The sequence below is a fragment of the Miniopterus schreibersii genome, assembly GCF_964146895.1.
Source record: "Miniopterus schreibersii genome assembly, chromosome: 2".
NCBI lineage: Eukaryota > Metazoa > Chordata > Mammalia > Chiroptera > Miniopteridae > Miniopterus > Miniopterus schreibersii.
In genome coordinates, this window is record NC_138102.1 from 147,098,557 (window position 1) to 147,111,617 (window position 13,061).

General features: G+C 41.6%; 1 protein-coding gene across 4 annotated transcripts in view; it reads right to left on the bottom strand.

Moving 5' to 3' along the window:
* Positions 1 to 13,061, bottom strand: part of TMEM117 (transmembrane protein 117) — a 390,862-nt gene that overhangs the window by 238,176 nt on the left and 139,625 nt on the right. Inside the window, exon 1 of one of the 4 annotated variants that reach the window (XM_081129771.1) lies at positions 8,904 to 8,987. The exons of the other annotated variants lie outside the window; for them this stretch is intronic. The gene's annotated coding sequence lies outside the window, so the exon portion shown is untranslated. Of the gene's footprint in view, positions 1 to 8,903; positions 8,988 to 13,061 lie in introns of those variants that run through there. 4 annotated transcript variants of the gene reach the window in all.

Below are 13,061 nucleotides of genomic sequence, written 5' to 3' on the forward strand. Positions count from 1 at the left end.
AAGCTTCTGCACAGCAAAAGAAAATCATCAACAAAGCAAAAAGACAACCTACAAATGAGAAAACACATTTGCCAGCCATATACCTGATAAGGGTTTAATATCCAAAAGATATAAAGAATTCATACAATGCAATAGCAAATAAATAAATAGATAAATAACTCAACTTTTAAAAATAGCCGAAGGACCTGAATAGACATTTCTTCAAAGAGGATATTCGAAAGGTCAACAGGTACATGAAAAAATGTTCAGTGTCACTCGCCATTGGGGAAATGCCAATCACAATCACAATGAGGTACCACCTTACTCCTGTTAGAATGGCCATCATCAAAGGGACAGAAGAGAACAACGACTAGTGCAGATGTGGAGAAAAAGGAACCCTTGTGAACTGTTGGTGGGACTGTAAATTGGTGCAGCCACTACGGAAAACAGTATAAAAAATCCTCGAAAAATTAAAAAAAGAATATGACCCAGTAATCCCACTTCTGGGAATATATCCAAAGAGATGAAAACATTAATTGGAAAAGATGTCTGCAACCCCATGTTCAAAGCAGCCTTACTTACAGTAGCCAAAATATGGAAACAATCTAAGTATCCACTGGTGAAGAAATGGATAATGAAGGTGTGATATCATATCTACACATATAGTGGAATATTTTTCAATCATAAAAAAGAATAAACCCTACCATCATTTGCAACAATATGAATGGCTCTTGAAGGCATGATGCTACATGAAATTAATGAGACAGGGAAAGACAAATAATGTGTGATATCTCTTACATGTGGAATCTAAAAACAAAAAAACAAACTCATAGAAAAAGTGATCAGGAGCTCAGACTTGTGGTTACCCGAGGTGACGGGTGAGGGGGGGAAGAGTTGGAGGAAGGAGGTGAGACGGTCAAAAGGTACAAATTTCCAATTAGAACATAAAAAGTAATGTAAAAATAACTATAGCTAACACTAATGTGTCATATATAGGAAAGGGAAGAGAGTAAATTCTGAGAGTTTTAATTAAAAAAAACACAACACTTCAAACTCAGGAACCTAATTCTTGTCAGAAAGAAGCAAAAGACAAAAGACACTAAGGACTCAGAGAGAAAGCAGGCAGTGGGGATGTACATTCTGCAGTGACAAGAGCAGTATTTTTAGCATCCTCCGAGCACCTCTTCCAGTGTGTCTGGCTGTGTGAGGGAAATAAAAAATTATAGAATCAAGTAAGGGGGAAAAGTAAATAAAGCATGTTGTACATTTCCCTTTTTGTATTTTTTTATTTATTTCTGTACTCTTACCTAGAAAAGGGGCTGCTCTGCTTGTATATTTTCTCTGCATTCTCAATGCCAAATTGGAACAAATGGGAAAAGTGTCCACTGAAGAAAAGCTGTTCATCTTCATTCATGAGCCGTGCGTCAGTCTGTTCTCTACCAACTCCTGGGTGTGAAGCCAGGAGCCTCCTGAATGCCTGGCCCGGTTCTGACCATTGAATTTCAATTTTGAGTAATATTTCTTGAAATGTCATTTGCAGACAACCTGCCCCAAAGCCATCTTGATACTTACTAAAATGTGGATTTTCAGACTCTGCCTTACCCCTACTTAACCAGAACGTCTGGGTTGGAGCCCAGGAATTTACAGTTTATAAGAGACCCCTTAAATGATTCTTAAGCACACAGAAATCTGAGAACCAACCACAATGATCTTGACCCAGGCCATAACAAATCCCATTGACAGGACACCTCTGGTATTGGCTATTTCAGAATCCAGTCCCTGAGACTCCCTAAAATTCATTACCTTTCCTAATTTTTCCTTAGAGTTTTTCTAGAGTGTCCAGTACACTACAGAAAGATGTTAGTATCTGGATAAGCAGAACATGCTTAGATCGAAATCCCAATTTCTGATTGTTTATTGGTTAGTAAGTTAATTATCTCTAAATTTCGGTTTATCTATAAAACAGAAATAGTAAAAAGAGTAACATCTCACACACATAAAGGTAGTTTACATTCCCAGCATTGTAAATAAATTTAAATTCCCATTCATCATAATTTTTTACATTTTTATTCTTGAGGCCTAAACTTAGGGCCTTGCTGTATTCTTTCACAGACAAGTCAGCGCGTGGGTCATTAATTATTTCAGTCCCAAGGTCTCTCGGATAAAAGAACATCAGTCTTGTGAAAGGGAAGGGTGAGTGCAAACCTGCACAGAAGGTGGATCTGAGGAACAACACGAGCCTCTGCGAGCTGCACCCACCCCGAGACAAGAGAAAAAATGCCCATCTGGCCCAGAGCTCAGCTGTTCTGCCTCTCGCAGCTACCTGGCAACCCAGCTTTAAGACATCGGATATAGAAAACCACCGATTTAGGCAAAAGACAAAGGGCCATTGTTCTCTTTTAAAATAATTATGCAATTCACAAAATTAATGAACATATACTTTCTTTACAGAGGGAGCTCTCTGGTGCATTTTAAATGCTTCTGCAAAAAACATCTTATTCATGAATTTTCAGGACCTCTTCCACTGTGTCACAGGCCACAGGATGACTCGGCCCCTTCCCTCCCTAGGAAAATGCTTTTCCTTACTCCTTGGCTTTCCACATGGCCTGGAGGAGCTCAAATCTTGTAACCAGAAAAAAGCCACAAGTACCTGCAGTCTCCAAGCTCTCAGAGAGAGCGAGAACCTCCGAATAGCCTCTCGTTTCCTGGAGGGGGCTGGAGGCAAATGGTAGAGCATCTGCTGGGGAGAGAATCCAGGCTTTTCACATGATTCTAAAGTTAGGTGCCAGGAATAACTAGCGAGGGTCAGTGACAACTGTTCTAGTCTCTGCCCTGTCGTTTAAATACCTGTGAGGCATCACTTCCCCGCTGGGCCCTGACTTCCTTACCTCTAAAATGGAGCTCACCATCCCTTTCTTGCTTTCCCCCAAATGATCATTATAGGACTCATATAAAAAAGAAAAGGTGCATGAAAGAGCCTGGTAAACTGATAAAGCAACACATAAAACAGGTCATGACTGTCAGATACTACAGGATGACTGACCCAGCACCCGCCCCCAAGTCCTTTCTTTTCCTCTTCTGTAGACATAAGAAAGCAAATATTTTAACTCTCATTCTCTCTTCTAGGTACAAATAGCCTGTTACACAGAGGTAAAGCTTTCTAAGTAGACATGGCTTGAGCTGCCTTTCCTTCCTTCTTTCTGCCTTGAACAGAAATGTGACGTCTGGAGCTGCAGCAGCCACACTAAAACCATGAAGCAAAAAAGCACAAAGAGGAAAGCCAAGATGTGGAGGATGGCAGGAAAGAAAGATAAAAAGAGCCTGGGTCTATGATGGCATCATGGAAATGCTGAACCAATTCCAGAAACCTCTTGCATCAAAAAAAATTAATTAATTAAAAAAGAAAAATAATCCCATTGGTTTATACCATTCGTCATCAGATAGCCTGTTACTTGCAATCAATTGTCTCCCTAACTGTAACGATGAGAGAAGCCAGAATAATCCTTTTAAAACTTAAGTCAGATCACATCACTCTTTTGCTTAAAACTCCCCAATGACTCTCTACCTCAGTTGGGGTACAGGCCCCAAAAAGCCCACCAAGGTCTGCCCCTTGTGCGCTCACTGACCTCATCTCGACCCATCTTCCCCTGACTTGGTCTTGGCTCAACATGCCAGGCATACTTCTGTCTCAAGCCTTTTTATTCTTTAGTTTCCTCAGCCCGGAATATTCCTCCCCTAGATATCTACCAGGGTCACTCCTCTTCTTCTGCCAGGTGTTTGCTGAAATGTTACCTTTCACTGAGGCCTTTCTTTTACCTGGTACCAAATCGCAAAAACCCCAGCACGGCCTTACTTACCTGTAGCTTTCAAAATTAATATAGATCCCTTATATTTCCCGCAAACTATAAGTTTCACTGAAAAACAACAGCAAAAAACCCCCACACATTTAATACTTGAGGGCTTATGCTTTTCTGAACTGCCAAAAGATCAACAACTTTTTAAAAATTATTATTTATGCCACGACAACTTCCAAAAGGAATCTGAGGTACTTTTAAAAAAAAACACCCATGCAGAGTAAATCATTACATAAATAAACGTAACTGAAAGTCATAAAGAGTAAAGACCTTAATGATGATTCCCCTTTCCACTTATTGGAAGCCCCTTGGGTGGGCTCGAACTCCCAGTAAGAGTCAAGTAAAATAATTCACTCTGACAACCGGCTGCCATTGATGCTAGACACCCATGCCAATTTATAAAGGTGCCTACACAAAATAAATAAAGTCCACATTTGGCGAGTCCTGAGGTTTTCCCCAATTAAGCACTGGCTTCAAAATAGCACAGGTGACACAGGTAACTCCAAACACACAGCTTGTTTACTCTGAGTGGCCAAGTCAGCAGGAAACTCAGCAACTCCACCAACAGTTCCAGAGGCTTCTTAGTTGCACTGTCTTTCAGGTCTAAAGCTAAGGCCAGTCCCCGTGATCCCATTTAGTTATCCCGCCAACCCTTGCCACACTCCTCCTCCGACCTTTCTCAAAGATTCTAATTGGATCTCAAAATTTATTTACTGTTTCCTTCATGTGCATGTAATGTTGTCCTTGTAACATTACTATTAGTGTGGAGAGAGCAACCACATCACCAGGGTAACATTAATGTCAGCCCTGGCCACTTCGCCGAGTGTCAGCTACACTTGCTCGTCTGCACACAAGTGGGATTTCTTCTTCCGCTGATTTTCGTGGCTCACCACGTGAACTCCTTCTGGCTTCTTTGGCTGTCAGGACAATTTCAGCTCAGTGCTTTTTATGACGCCCTCTACTCTGACTGTCTTCTATGAATTTTTACCGAATCAAATATTAAGTCGGTGGGGATTTATTTTTTCCAAATTAAAAAAAATGTATATAATCTTATAATCACATATACATTTATCTATGAGTGGCCCAATTTTTCAAGAAATATTTACTGGCAGAGCTCTAAATGTCCCAGGAGCTGTTGCTGGCACTGAAGATAGTGCTGATTATAACCAAAACCTCTTCATGGAGTTTATAGTTTACTATGATTCCTACATATTAACTTTATCTTTTCAGAGCATGTTGCTAAAAGTAAAAGAAAAGGACTATTATAATTGAGCACTAAATTAAGCATAAGCTTCTTACTGCTTAAAACCAAAGAGAGAAGCAGTAGTTTATCATATCACGTTGTAATTATGCCATTCAGGAGAGAAAACTGATTTTACAAAAGTAGATTGCCTAAGAATTTATCACCTGAGTCACTATTCTAAGGAAACTGCAAAACATTTTATAGACGTGCTCACCAGACAGTGATACAACATGCCCACTCCTTCAAAGAGCTGCTTGATAAAATGCCCCTGCAGTTTAAACAACTTGAGCTCCAGGCCCTGTGGTTAGGCTTGCTCCTTTTAAATATGGCATTAATCAGATGGAAGGAGGGGAATTTGAAAATATTTCTTAGAGGAAAAGCTCTTCTGGTTTTAGGGAGATTCTAAACATGTTTGTATGCCAAGATGAATTTGGTTAGAGCTCAGTTGGTTAGAGCATCATCCCCATACACCAAGGTTGCGGGTTCGACATCCAGTCAGGGCACATACAGGAACCAACCAATGAATGCATAAGTAAGTAGAACAACAAATCGATGTTTTTCTCTCTCTCTCTCTCTCAAACAAATAAATAATTAAATAACTTTAGCACCGGTTAGTGCAGAATCATGGGTTTTTGGTCTACATTGCAAGCCCTGAACTCTATTGAAATAATAAATTACCATGAGCTTCCAAACCCTTTTTCAATTAAAACCGTATATATTATGCAAATAGCTAAAGTTTAAATTAACTAAAAGTAAATATCAATATTTAAGCAGATACTCCTTAGGCTCTTTGAAAACAAAATAGAAATAACATCAACTGATCCATTGTTCTGATGGCTTTAAAGAGAAACCTTCTCCTCCACGACCTACTTAATGTTGGCTTGATTCCAAAAGTTTGCCATCATCTGTCTTTTTATAGAATCATCTTTATGCTCTGTGGTTTTCTTTTTTGACCCAGCAAGACAGTTCTCTGTCCAGAATTCCTTCCCAGTAATCCTTTCCGGGAGACCCCCCAAGAGACCCATAAATTCACCTTGGCATGCAAACACGTTTAAAATCTCCCTAAAATGAGAAAAGCTTTTCCTCTAAAGAAATCGTTTCAAAATTCCCTCCTTCCATCTGAGTAATGCTGTATTTAAAAGGAACAAGTCTGTTAATTTGCAGCCTCTTTGTTGGTTGCCCCTAGCAACCCCCATAGCCACTCCTCTCCCTCAGAGTCTCGCATCCTTTGTAACATCAGAAAATCACATATAGTGTTAATTGGCTTACTGTATCTTCTAAGGATGAAATGGAGTTGGAACAATGTGCAGAGCAAAGAAACAAAACCAGGACTGACAACTCTGTATCCTATTGACCACATAGAAACTTTTTCAACTGGCAAGTATACAGGAGATTACTTTGAGCAGTAAGACTGTATTTTGAAAAGCAAACTGGCATTGCTAATACAATACTCAAGGTTATGCAGAGAACACCAACTGTCCGACAGGGATTTAATGGCTTTGCAGCATTCTTTCATACTCCTAACTGTTTCTTCTTGCTTCAAAATAGAAATAACTCTATCTTGAAGGAATACTAATAAACATTCCAAGTGTTTTACAAAGATGATGATAAAAGGGTCCTGGAGACAGGATTTTCAGCCTCAGTGTCTCTCATGAGTTCTCTGAGCAATCACCTCCTGCAGGAGGAGGGATGGTGCTGTTTCCACCTTCAGCTGAATGTGCCGACTGTTCAAGTGAGAATACATCACGTCACGTGGCTCCTATAGCAGGTGCACTACATCATCTTATCCATGAGCCGGAAAGTTCATGCTCTTTAAAGACAAATGGTTCAAACGATATTTTTATGATTACATCTCCAGGTCCTTTTAGAAACTGGACCTGGAACTGTGACTTTTCCACCATTATGACCACAGGTAGACTGCAGGACAGCCTTTCCATCTCAGTAACCACTTCCAGTTTCTTGTCTTAGCATTTATCACATAAGATTCCCTAGAGGGAGAATTGCATTAGCTTAGCTCATCTTTTCTTGTCAAGCCATGGATCATAAGTCACTAACTAACTGTGACTTAGCTGTCCCATGACAGGGACTCCCATATTCCAATCAGCTGTGGTCTAGGGCCGACTAGGACCGTTTGGTTAAAACCTGGGCTCCCAGATCTATATCCCTTCAGTGGGGATGGACTTTAAACATGGGAGTTCCTCTTACAAGGGACAAAGGGTAGAGAAATGCCACGAAACACATCTAATAAGCCCATCATGAGCAAAACACTGAACTACTTAAGTGGGGAACTAATCACATTAAAATAATTCCACCAAGGGTAGAGCCTACAAGGCAAAAAAAAAGAGAGAGATAATCAAAATGGAGATGAAATTGACACCTATATACATACTTTAATTGGATGCCCCAAGACACATACATTTAGTTAGTGAGACTTTCTTTTTTAAGAAAACTGGCATACACCTAGCCACTTCTTTCTAAATTGGCAACAACCTCCTGCCATTTCAGGCATAGCATGCGGTCCTCTCTGCCTAAATATATCCCTAGACTTTATTCGCTTCTACTCCAAATGGCAACACTGATAGAAAAGGAAGTATTTCATATCACTTTACGAGTGGAGTAGCTGAGTTAGTACATTTTTTTAGTCCATCTAATCTCATTTCTGTGCCTTGCTTTACCCCATAAATTTACTAACTCCGCTACTCTGCTCATAAAGTGATATGAAAAGCCGTGACAAACTCGGTGTCCTTGACTATGGGCCCTCTTCCTTACGGGGTGACCATTTCAGCTCCTCACCGACAATAACGTAAATCTTGCAAGAAAGAAAACTAATGCCAAGTACATCCTGGGTTCGGTGGGGTAACGGTGGGGGTCATGTCACGCAAAGCAGAGACTTTCACTCAGCAGTCGCTCCGCGAAGCACATCCCTTCCTCCGCCTCCCCTTGGCCCCCAGCCACTCTTCCCTGCCTTGCAACCCTCTCGCAGGAAAGGACTAGGCCACCCTCCCTCTTCCTCCCTCTCGTGTCCTCCGGGGTTAATTATTTTTTGCTCCAATATGAAACACAGCCAGTCAAGCTCCAGCAGTTTCCTCTTAACCATCTTCTCATAAAAGTTCTTCCCAAAAGGTTCTTAATGTCTCACCCCAGACGCTGAGGTCTGCCCTCCAATTTCTCTCTGACACTGCCCAGTTTTTCCAGAGAATACATGCCCCTGACTCTGATTTTTAACCATGAACTTCTCCTCCATTCCCTGAAATGAATCTTTTCAACTTTCAATGGAAATTACTTTCTGGAACTTCACCAAAAATCTAACTACCAAAGACAACAGATCTAATTTTCTTCTTTCGTGTATCTTCCCAGAACCATTTCACACCTTCCCTGAACGCTGGCCTTGGGGGCGCGGCCGCGAGAGCAGAGCTTGAAGTCGGATAACCTCGGTTAAAGCCAGCCCTGCCACCGCAAAACTGCACGGCCTTACTGAAGGACCAACGCCGCCTCCTTTCCTGTCCTGGGACTTGGTGACAGCGCTGGATTAGGTTGTTGGAAAAATAAAGTGAGTTAAGACCTGTAAAGCCACCACAGGGTAACTGACTCCAGCAGGAGAAGTGAGTCAACCCTCCCCCAGCAAATGTGACAATCTTCCCTGCTGTTCTCCCCTGTTTCCTCAGAGGCCATTCTTTCACTCTGCCCTTTACTGGTTTTGACCCCTCCTATGGGCTAAATGTGAGCATATGCCTAAGTGGGCTCCAGGTTAAGACCTACTTCCCCAGCCCTCCCCCTCCTTTCCCTACCCCCCACCCGTCTCTCTCTGCCTCCCCCTGAAAACCCACCAGCGCTGGAGCTTGGATCGTACAGCTGTGACCTTTCTTCAACGCTTCTGCACCTCCCCCGTCTCCTAAAATCTCCATACGTCTAAAAATAAATCACCTTATCTCTGAAACCTGCTCCTCTCCGCACATGCTTTTCTCTATAAACGTTGCCACTATTTTAGCAGCTAAAATCACCCACCTACTCCCCAATGCCTAAAAGACACAGTCCACAGGGCGCAGGAGCCCCCTACAGCCAGCCCGCAGCCCCCCCGTGTCTGCGCGGAGCCCCAGGAACGCCGGCCGGGGCTGCTGCTCACCTTCTCTGAGGCCTCCTGCCGAGGACGCCTCCACATTTCTCCCAGCTCCAACTTACGTTCCAGGACCCTTCAAAAACCAGATCCAGTCCCACCTCTCCCTGATTTCTTCCTCAGTTGCTCCAAACTTTCCCTCTTGAGTGTTTTCAGTGGGTATTGTTGATATGCACTTGTTATTGTTTGGTAAAAGAAAAGAGGGGCACTGCTAAGAGAGGAGAAAAATTTAAATATCTATGAGGCCTCTCCTGCGCCCCAGTCCCTGGGCTAGGGGCTTTCACCAATCCTCACAGTCTTCCTTCGAGGCAGTTACTGCCGTGGCCTGTGTAATGGTCCTGGGGCCAGGAGCCTTCCTATTTGTCATATTTGGAAATAACTGGATGTTACTCACTTTCTCATTCGTTGTTTCAAATTCCCAAAGGACTTGGGGTGGTCTATGCCTAAAATGTGTCATAACCGAATTATACAGCTACATGGAAGCTATTTCTCCATGTTCCTCACCATCTAGCCAAGCGAGAGGCTGGGTCCCTAACTTTAGTCCATAAAGCTGTCACTGAGATCCTCACAGATAATTTACAGTGACATGCCCATAGGCATGTCAAGAAGAGATACATATAAACGTCATAGTCAAATATTTGTTGGCAATTTATTCTGCTTTTCCTGTTGCTGCGATTTTAATGAGCACACTGCAAGCTCTCGGGTGAGACCCGCCATCCACGAGAGGATGTGGCTGTGTACACAAGGTAGGCGCTTGCCTGTCACAGAGCGACTTGCTGACAAAATGGAAATTATGCCTCATTTCTTCCATGTGACAAGAGGCAACAGTGCAAACTTTTGTAAATGACTCACAAAATGGGTGCCATAACCCACTTACACTTTTTTTAAAAAGTAAGGACCTCCCCAAAAAGAAACAGTGAGGTTATCACGTGTCCTTTAACTGGTGCAATACAATTCCTAGCAGCAATATTGGCAGAGTTGCCTCAAAAGATGAGCTTCTCACCTTATAACAACAGGACTCTGCCAAAAAAAAAAAAAAGCTCTTGCACAGTTATTTATTTATACATCTTCTCTTTATCTTAAAGAGATTTTTGATAAAGCAACAAGAAAGTGGGTGGCAATAAGTCACTTTCTTATATAAGTTTACCCATTACTCATATTTCTTTTTAAATTGTAGATGCTTGAAATAAACTAATATATACTTTCCCTCTTTGGTTCAGACAGTTGATTTCTCTGATCTGCAAAGTTTGCAGAGGAGAATGTACAGAACACTCTGGCAGTACACTGAGCAAAACACTGAAGAGAGGGTTTAAAGGCAGAATCCACTGAGTCTACAGAGCTCAGATTACACCTGCTTCATACCCACAACGCCCTTAACTGCAATAATTACATGTACATTAAAGAAACCACTTTCCTCCCAAAGAAGAAACACTTTCAGAGTGAATGTATCTATAAGGGTATTTTTTTAAATCACCATGACAACTTTTATTCTTTCAGTATATGAATTTGTTAACGGTTTGAAACAATGTTAAGGAAAAAATATCCTGAAAATAAGATGTCGTGTTTGGTTCAATTTTAAACTGATACTGCAGAAAAGTACAAAAACCCAAGGAAACGATTACAGTGGTATTCAGGGCATAGAAAAACGGATCCAGGTATTATCACCTACCAATGCTTCCTGGGTAACACCTGGTGACATCGCTCGCTATTGTGATTATAAAGCATCACGTTCAGCCAGAAATTATAGGCTTCAGACTTTGTCATACTGATTTGACGATCTCTTGTCGTGTGAGTGAGCTTTCATTTGTGACTAGAGGCTGCTGAGATTCTTAGCGAATATATTATTTTGAGTAAGTTAAATTGCCCAGTATCTGATGTCAATAACAAGTACAATGATTGTTCCAGAAAATAGCATCTCTATTTCCTACATCTCTATGTTGTTGGTTGTCTCCAAATTTAATATTGAACAATAATAAATAATGAAACACAGCTGCTCCCAAGTGGCTTCTCATCAACTTAACTGGAATAAAAGAAATGTTTCAGCAAGGATTTACTTTTGCATAGAATAACCTCGGTTAAATAAAATTGTAAAAACTGGTGAAATACTGACATTGCAAATTGAAGCCTGTATAGGCATTAAGGAGACCAGATCCAGTCACCATTGTTTAAACACAGACCCCCTTCAATGCAAAACAAATCAGCTTCATGCGAGCCTTGTTATACAATTGTATCCTGACATATATTTTGTATTTCTATTTCTAGATAGGCCAATCACTAAAGAGAGAAGTACGTGGTTTTCCCCACCATCACACAGTTCATTAGGGGCAGAATTAGGGCCAAAATCTAGATCTAGAGACACTTGAACAGTGTTGTTTTAGTTGCTCTCAATAATTTAAATTGCAATTGGAATCTTTTTTTAGATCAGTTTTCTAATCTCTCAGCTGGCCATATGCTTTCTATCTTTTTATCCAAAACACTTAATCATAGCAGTGAATTTTTATGACAGTTTTCTCTCAGGACTCCTGTGACATTATCTGCCACTATAGGCCGAGGGAGGGAAACCTTTTACTTTCTTTCAGAGATATGTCGTACATACCTGTAGTGTTGATATCTCCCGTTATCTCCTCCTAACACTTACCCCCAGGCTGTCATTATCTCATGTACTTGTAGAGTATTTGCCTCCCCCTAGCAAGTTCCTTAAGAGCAGGATATATATCTGCCTTATTTAAACAAGAATCTCCAGATTTTAGCAGGATCATAACTGGCACATAGAAGGTGACCATGGAATTTGTGTTGAATAAATGATTAATTCAGAAGACACTCTCACCCATGTGAAAATTTAGCTACACAGCCTACTTTTCTAATGTAAGCTGGAGTTCACAGAATGCAATCATCATTTTAAACTCTCCAAAGTAAAATATAACTAGTTAACCTACATAAATGAAAGACAGCCATCATTTAAAAAAAAATTTCCTTCAAAAAATCCTAGTCATGCCCAACCAGCATGGCTCATCAGTTGAGCACTGACCTAGGATCCAGGCAGTCAGGGTTCGATTCCCAGTCAGGGCACATGCCCGGGTTTTGGCCTCGATCCCCAGCAGGGGGTGTGCAGGAGGCAGCCGATCAATGACCCTCATCACTGACGTTTCTCTCTCTTTCCCTCTCCCTTCCTCTCTCTGAAATCAATACAGATATATATATATTTTAAATCCTAGTCACAAATAGGGTTGGGGTCTCAGGCTCTGTCCCAGAGAGGCAGGGATAACTCGCAGGCATCCGATCTGCTTTGAGCAGAGCTGTAGCTTCCCTGCATCGAGATGCCCGCCCTGCCTAAGAGCTCGTGCCAGCCTGAGGTGGAACTGAAGTCTTACTTCACACTTGGCTCATTGCGCCTTCAGAGGACTTAAATGAGGCTGCCGTTTCTCAGTCCCTGAAATTATGTCGCGGGCTAGATTTTACACCTCCATGTTCCAAAGGAAATTCACCCTCAAACCCAAAATACGTGGCTTCCTTCTCCTCTCTGATTCCTGGATGGAGGAGTTTAGGAAGGCCATACGGGCTGGCCTCAGATTCTAGAGCCAGGCTACCTGGCTTTAATTCAGACAGCCACCACTCACAACCAGGGAAACCAGCAGGTTATAAAACCCCTCTCTGTGCCTCAGTTTCTTCATCTATAAAATAGGGATGGTAACACAGCCTGTCCTATAAAGTTATCCTATCTCATATATATGTTACATACATACACATGCATATATGTACACGCGTTAAAAATACCCAAACACACACACCACTTATTTAGCACAACGCCTGCCTGGCACACGATGTTAGCTGTTCTTGTTGTTATCAGGCTGAATGGAAAACCCATTGTTTA